Here is an 8,379-nt window from a genome sequence, read left to right as displayed (position 1 = left end):
TTTAATGGATATGGAAGGGCCCATGTTATTTTTATTTTTTTTATTTTTTGGAGACAAGTTCTCACTAAATTGCTGAGGCTGGCCTTAAACTAGTGATACTCCTGCCTTAGCCTCCTAAGTGTCTACTAGCAATACAGGGGTGAGACACCATGCCCAGCTGGTAATTTGATTATGATACATGTATGTAAACTGAGAAATATTCACCATGAACTAATTAACATATTTGTAACCTCACATAATTACGTTTGTTAAAAAGTTTCTAAACTTCCATGCCTTATGCAACTGGACATTAGTTTACATTGATAAAATTCTGGGCATAGAAATAGAATCGGTCTAATCATACATGGTGGCATATTGCCTTTGAACTTTAGAGACATTTAGGAAACCAAAGACTACTAGTGAATGCTTTCCTTCAAACATTATATTTGGCTTATCAACAATTCAAGCATAACTAGGAATAAAAAATATATTAGATGCCTTTTATTTACATCAAGCAATGAACTCTATCTTAACAACAACCTAATTCACCTTCAGGAGCTAAAGCCATTTCAAAGAGTCACATCTTATCTTTCCTTTTGCTGTATATTTATAATGACCCAGTTACTTAGAAGTTTTTGTATTCTATAAGAATTCAAAAGAATATCTGAAAAAATGATTTTTAAGACTTAAATAAGTAGTAGTCTAGTAAAACTAACATGTAAATGAATTCACGTTTCAAGTTCATTTTTTTAGAAATATTACATGTGCTGGACTTTTTAAAAACAACACAACTCTTCTAAAATTAGTTTTTTGAAATAGTCTAACTCGATAGTTTTTCCACAGAAATAATTCAGATTACTTCTATAGTAAGTGTCAAGAGGCGGCGGATGTAGCTCAGGGGTAGAGAGCTTGCCTAGAATGGAAAAGGCCCTGGAGTTTAACTCCCAACACTGTAAGGAAAAGAAAGGGAGAGAAGGGAGAAAGAAGGAAGGAAAAAGGGAGTGGACTGGAGGGGAGGGAAAGGAATGAGTCATTGCAATAAAAGGGCAAGTTGTACAAATATACGATGTACTAGCTCTTTAAATTATTTTACAAAGCTTTAGAATTTTAGTTACATCAAACTTGTTGACATTATGACTGAATGGAATAGCACATAATAAACTCCACCTTGGCCTGGCTGAAATTATACTAAGGGATGGGTGGCAAGGAGAGGAGTACTCTCTGGCTCAATTGGGACAGACTGGAACCTGCATTGTTTCATGATGCACAGCATAGTGAAGGGGCTAAGATTTCCCTGACAGGCACTTGAGTGTGCTAGGCCACTGGGAGCCTATGACTGTGGCTTTCCATTGCCATGCCCACAGCTCCACCCCACCACCCCTGCAGCTGCTTCAAAATGGTATGCTCCATTTCCTGGTGCAGGTTTGAGTTCCTCACCAAAGACCTGAGTGTCCACAGCCTGTTTGGCCATGGCTTCTCAGACCGTGGCTGCAGCAGCAGTAGGCAAAGCAGCCTTAGAGTGATGGAGTGGCCAAGGGGTGCCCCTCAGCTACATTTGGGGCTGGTCCTGGAAGAAGTATGCAGGGCTTTGGCATCATTGTCTGTGGATATGAAACCAGGCCCTCATCCTTATGGATATCCTTGGGAGTTGGTGATATATGCAGCTATTGGATTTTTTACTGTTCTCTTGTTTCTGTGGAGATGTTGCCAATGTGTTAAAAGCAGATGTTATGTGAGAAGAGGAAAAAAAGCTTGCTCTTAAACTTTCTGGACTAATTGAAGAAAAATGCCAACAACTTGAGAGAGTTAGTGTTTTTCAAAAAGAGTATGAATGCTTAGAGTCATCTTTAAAGGATGCCATTTTGGAGAAGAAGTCCATAGAAGCAGAAAATTTGGAGGCAATGAATGAAAAGTGGGATATTTCTAAATCTAAACTTGGAGATGAAATACTCTTCTAGAAAAAGAGCTAAAAGAAGAGAAAACTAAACATTCTCAACAGGATGAATTGATGGCAGATATATCAAGAAGGATTAAGTCCATAGGAGATGAATCAATACCCCTCAAGTTACTAATACCCAAAGGTGAAAAAACCTTGAGAATATTTTAAATGAATATAAAAAGTTTTAAGATAGCAACAAAAGAGGTTTTGAAAGAAAATTCCCAACTTCAGGATAGTCAGAAACAACTTTTACAAGAAGCTGAAGTATGGAAGGAAAAAGTGAATGACCTTAATAAACAGAAAATAACATTGGAAGACTCTACTGTTTATGCAGATTAAGTTCTAAGAGACAAAGGGAATCATATTAAGTCTCTGACTAAACACTTGTTGCAGATGAAAGATTGGGCTTCTGTGCTTGGAGATGACCTAAAAAATGATGGTAACTTGGAAATGAAAATGAAGAGTTAATCAGAAATTGGTGCTCACTTAGATGATCAGCCAAAAGGAGATTTGAAGGAACAGGTTTATGGTTCTAAGTTAAATGTTCCTTTTAAAACATTAGGAGGAGAAAGAAAGAAAATGTTTACTTTATTATCTGAAGTAGATGAAGTAAAGGAAGACCTTATAGAACATATTAAAAATATTAAGAAAGAGCAAGCATCTCTACCATCAAAAATACACAATTGAAAAGAATCAGAATCTTCAGCAGAAATTTAATGTCATGATTGAACTCTATCAAAAAGTGTAATGAAACTCCAAAGAAAATTAATAGGAGAGGAAAATTACCAGGTAGAGTGAGAGGAGAAAATTTCAAAATTGGACAAAAACATGAGCCATTCAACTGAACAGCTGGAGAACTTGAGAAAGCAAGTCAAAGATCTTGAAGAAGGATTGGAGAGAAGCATTCATTCCTATCTGGGTCAGATTATGTACTATGAGAAAAAAGCACATGGTAATGAGCTGGCAGCTCAGAGTGCTAAAAGATACCTCTAGATTTAAGGACACAAAATGCTCACAACCAAAATTAACTGAAAATAAGGATAAATTTAAACTTTTTAGAAAAAGATCCTTATGCACTTGATGATTCAAATACAGCCTTTGCCAGAGAGCATTCCCCAAACATTCCAACATTATTGGGTCAACCTTTATCTGAAGTGAGAGGACCTATTTTGCAAAAGAAGGGTCCACTCATATTTTCACCTTTGGAGCCAGTGGGAGGACAAAGAGACTGAGAGAATCCTCTGGGACCTCAGATTATCAATGAAAGGAGAAAATTAGGCTATGTTGTGTTAATTTATCCTCAGAGAGTGCCTTATAATCCTGGGCCCCTGTCACCTCCATGGGAAAAGTCCTGTAGGCTGATGATACCTCCACCAGGCCAACCATATTCTGATCCCCATCTTCCTCTACAAAGGCAGGATGTATATTATTCTAATTATGGCACACTATCTGGACTGGTGGAACACAGAAGTTTTGATATACCTTCTTTAGATAAAGTGGGTGGGCCTATGTATTCAGAAATTGAATCTAGTAAAAATGATACCAAAGTCAATCTTGGAAATTCCAGTGTTCCTGATTCATCTCTCCCTGCTGAAAACAAAGCAACTGGCTCTAGTTTTGTTTTTTCATCTTCTCCTCCAGTCAGAGGTGCATTGTTTCCAGTGGACCCAAAAAGTCAGTTCATGAGAAGAAGACCTTTATTTCCTCTACCTCCTTCAGGGAACATGTATGGAGCATCTGGAGATTATTTTTCACTGGGCAGGCCCACCACCCCCTCCATTTCCAATGGAAAATGTTTACTCACTGAGGTGTTTTTCTCATTATCTTCCCCCAAGAGCTACATTCTTCTCCCACCTCTACTTTCTGAAAGTAGATGTGAGATTCCTTCAGGGCTGATTCTACCTTCAAATGAGACTGCTACTGAACATCCAGAACCACAACAAGAAACCTGATGTTTCTGATCTCTCTTCAAAAGTAATTTGACTTATCTCTCATTTTTATTTTAAGTATGTGCTTTTACTTAAGGAAGTGATTATACTTTTACTCTAGTTGAAGCTTAATGGGATTATAATTCTTAGGATAGTATTTTGTAAATAAAGATGATTTAAATAGAAATCTTATGAGTAATTTATTTCCACTTTATTTTATTCTAGGTAGTGTAACAATTTGATTAATTTACTATTACATAACCATCAATGTGAGTTTTATATACAAAATCTTATAGTCGTGGATATTTTAAAATCCAAACAAAGCATATGACTTTATAAAAGAAATGTGATTATTATGATTGTAGCGTATGTGAAAGTAACTTTATGCTTAATGAAAGATTTTAATATGAAGCCTTGTTTGGCATTGATGATAATAAAAACCAGTTCATTTTTCCATAAATTAGAATAACCAGAGCATATTAAGTGTAAATAAGAAAACATGACTGTTATGTAAACAGGAGACTTCAAATATAAGAAATTTCCAGTTCCTGGGAAAACTTTTGGGAATTATAAACCACCACTTAAGTTCACTTGATCCCTATTATTCCTTATATTCTTTATTTCATGCTCATTTTCATAAAATTGTATTCTACTGTGGGTTAAGTCCATATTTTAATTTTTTTATATAAGTGGCATGTCATTAGTCATGTGCTTGTCCAAGCAAGGATTATTTGTGGCATGTCATTAGTGATGTGCTCGTCCAAGAAAGGATTGTTTGGTACAAGTATGAGAAAGTCCATGGTTTAAAATTATATCCCAATGAGTAGCAAATTGTGCAAAAGCACAAAGTATATATGCAGGGGCATTTTTACCTGTTTTAAATAAGTAGGCTTGCCCATAGTGGCAAAGCAGAGTAATAAATAAGATTTGTAAGCAGGTAAATTTTTAGATCAATGTGCAGTAGACAAAATAAACCCAGAATGATATCAGTGGAAATAGGAAGAAATAAATAAGGATGAAAAGGAGGGAAATGGGTTAACACACATTTGCCTAAGTGCATTAGAATGTAGTCCTTGTATTCCTTCCCACATAGGGGCCCAGAAGGGTGTACAGTGAGAACAGTTATTGACAGTGGTCTGAGCTTTTGGGGAAGAAATGGAAAACATCTTCATTCATGAGCAGAAAATCTATGAGTTTTTTGATAAGAAAATCCATGAGTTTTAAAGCATCTGACAATAAAAGATTAAGGAACTCACAGCTGTGTCTGTGTGGACGTTACTTTCTGTCAGAGGTCCAGGAATCTTGGTGTGGCTATGCATATAGGAAGGAAGATGGGGGACGTTTAATTCTGTGAAAGAGTCTTCAGGGTTAAAAAAAAGATAGTAAATTGGAATCCAAACGAGGGGAAAACACAGCTACAGAAATACAAGGAACAAGTTTAGCTATATATTCAGAATCTGGGGTAATGTTTAAGGTAGTAGAAAATAATCTCAGTGCCATGATAATGGAGGTTAATTCAGCTTGCTGCAGAGAGATTTGAGGCAGGATCCTGTTGTTTCTTCAACAACTGAACAAAAAGGGAGAAAGGAGTGGGATGTCAGTTGTAATTTCTAATTTATTCATTTAAGAAACTATACATATGAAGATTAATCCCAATTTAATTTACTCATTTTAATTGTAAAATACAATATCAGAAAAAATGTGATTAACAGTATTAATAATCTCTTCTCTGTTGAAGACAAATTTTAGAACCAGTGGACATTATGTTAGATTTTAAACATTTTTTTAGAAATAAAAATTTTATTTTTTGTCCATCTAGAAATTTTTTTTAAAAAAATCATTTAAATGCAGAAGTTTCTTAGTCATTGGTGACATGCAAATTAAAACACAATATGTCACAATTGCCCACCCAGATGAATTAATAAGATAACAAATGACAGAATGTAATAAATGTAAGTGAGGATATGGATAGAATAGAGTGACCCCATGTTACTAGTGGATTGAATTCATACAGTTGTTTTGGAAAGCATTTGGTAATGTATACTAAATTTCAAATATGTTTAACTGATGATCCAGAAATTTACTCTTAGTATATAAATAATAAAAATACTTACATGCAATTTGCCCAAACACATTTACAACAGTAATCATACCAGAATATTTCTTCATAACTCCATAGAAGAAGCAACCCAAATGCCCATGGGTGGTAAAAATCTTCAAGGCACAACATATTCATAGAAAAAGAAAAACACAATTGGAGGCTATCAAAAGGAGACAAAGAGACTTTGGTTTCAGGCAGTGTGACATGTGTTTTCTTACAATAATGTTGAAGTTAAGAAGTTACTTCTTTCACTATATAATTCCATATATATATAAAATATAAAGTGGATACAAAGAAATGCATTCCTATATTGCTAAGTGGGTCATTATAAGAGGGTTATGACAGGAAGGGAAAATGGAATTAGAGTCTGCAGGCTATGCTCTAGTTCTTTTTTGTTTGTTTCAGTTATAAATGAAAATAGAATGCATTTATGCAGTTTAATATATTTTACATAGATGGGGTTATAATTTCTCATTTTTTCTGAGTGTACATGTTGCAGAATCATATTGGTCATGCAGTCACGTATATACATACAGTAAAAATGTCTGTTTCATTCTACTATCTTTTCTATCTCCACATCCCCTGCCCTCCACTCCCATCACTTCCCTCAACCAAATATAAGGTAATGCTTATCCTTCCCTATTGCATCCCCACCTTATTGTGAATTAGTGTCTTCATATTAGCAGAAAAAAATAGGCATTTGGTTTTTGGGATGGGCTTATTTTGCTTCGCATGCTATTCTCCAACTTCAACCATTTACTGGCAAATTCTATAATTTTCCTCTTCTTTCAAGCTGAATATTTATATATTTCACATTTCCTTATCCATTCATCTATTGAGAGACACCTAGGTTGGATCCCTAGTTTATCTATTGTGAATTGAGGTACTACAAACATTGATGTGGCTGCATTACTACAGTATATCACTACTGTTTTAAGTCCTTTGGGTATAAACGAAGGAGTGAAATAGCTGGGTCAAATGGTGGTTCTATTCCTAATTTTGTAAGTAATATCCATGCTGCTTTCCATAGTGGTTCCACCAATTTGCAGTCCCACAGGGAGTCTATGGGTGTACCTTTTTCACAACATCCTCAAGAATATTTATTCACCTTGAGTGAGATCACTGCCTGTTGCCTGGTTACCAGAATGAGAACCATGAAGGGACAGGAATCTGTGTGGCCCTGAAGGAGGGACATTTCACAGTCACTATGACACCACAGGTGTGGAGCCACCAGCCAAGTCACTGGCACATGCAAACATTTGTCACATCCAGTGAGGGACTCCTCTCACCTCTTAATGGCCCATGTGGACAGGACAGTGGAGAAGAGTGGTGATGGATTAATACATAAACTTCATGAGCCTCTGCTGGGGAGCTGGCAGGCACTCAGTGTGTGATTTGTGACACTTTATCAGAGTGTTCTAAAGTACACATGTCTATTGTCTCCATTCTACAGATGAGAAGACTGAAGAAGAGAAAGCATAGCCAAGAGGGCAGCCTCACAAGCATGCATGGAGTGTGCCTGCATACGCTGTTGACCTGGCTTTGTGCAGCTGATAACAGGACCTTCAGTGGCTCCACAAAGACAGTGGAGTAAAGATTGCATCAGTGGACTGACCCTGGAAAGATTGGCTTATGCAAAAGAAGGGCCTGGTAAAGCTGGGATCCAGGCCAGACATTCTCAAATTCACTGAGGGGTCCATGCAGCCCAGGGGTCTGTGAGGCCTTTGTGGCCTCCTGTGCTCAATTCACAGGGGAGGCAGGTAGCTTCACAGAGGGGCTGGTGGAGTGAGATCCTTTAATGGAGCTCAAGCAGCCAAGGCGGGCCCAGTCTCAGCCAGGGACTACTAGGTGACCTTTGAACAGATGGTTTCCGTGGCTTCCTTTACTTATCTCCAAAAGTGGAAGGCTTGAATGGTGATTTCTAGGGTTCCTCTATGTCTAAAAATCACCTCTCCACCCAAGGGAATGCAGACATTGGAAGTGACATGGTAATCCAGCACCAAGAATGCAGGCCATGGAGTCGGCTTGCCTGGGTTTGAATCCTGGCACTTTGGCCTCCTGTGCAAATTTCATTAAGTTAATCTCCATAAGCCTTGGAACTCATGTTTGTTAAAATAGAATGCTGCACATCTGAGGGCCTTCAGGAAGATTAAGGAAACAGAGTGGGTGGGACATGCAGTTCCAGCCACACAGCCTTCTTCATGAGGCCATGAAGGTGGTTCACAGGTGAGATGCTTAGATGAGGAGGGCTGTAACTCAATGGGTGGGCTAGTCTGTTTGATTGATTAATAATTTAAAAGAACTACTGGCTGGTAACTTAGGTGGGTGTGGCTGGAAGAAATAGGTCACTATGCATGTGGCCTTGAATGATATCTGTCCCTGCCCCCTCTCTCTCTCTCTCTCTCTCTCTCTCTCTCTCTCTCTCTCTCGGT

The 8,379-nt window shown here is 37.5% G+C and overlaps 1 pseudogene; it reads left to right on the top strand.

Moving 5' to 3' along the window:
* The first annotated feature begins 1,501 nt into the window (after positions 1 to 1,501).
* LOC107161142 lies at positions 1,502 to 3,870 on the top strand (annotated as a pseudogene).
* The last annotated feature ends 4,509 nt before the right edge of the window (positions 3,871 to 8,379 follow it).

This window comes from Marmota marmota, unplaced genomic scaffold (assembly GCF_001458135.2).
Source record: "Marmota marmota marmota unplaced genomic scaffold, marMar, whole genome shotgun sequence".
Lineage (NCBI taxonomy): Eukaryota > Metazoa > Chordata > Mammalia > Rodentia > Sciuridae > Marmota > Marmota marmota.
Note: the sequence above shows the minus strand (reverse complement) of the source record. Positions and strands in the feature narration are given on the sequence as shown.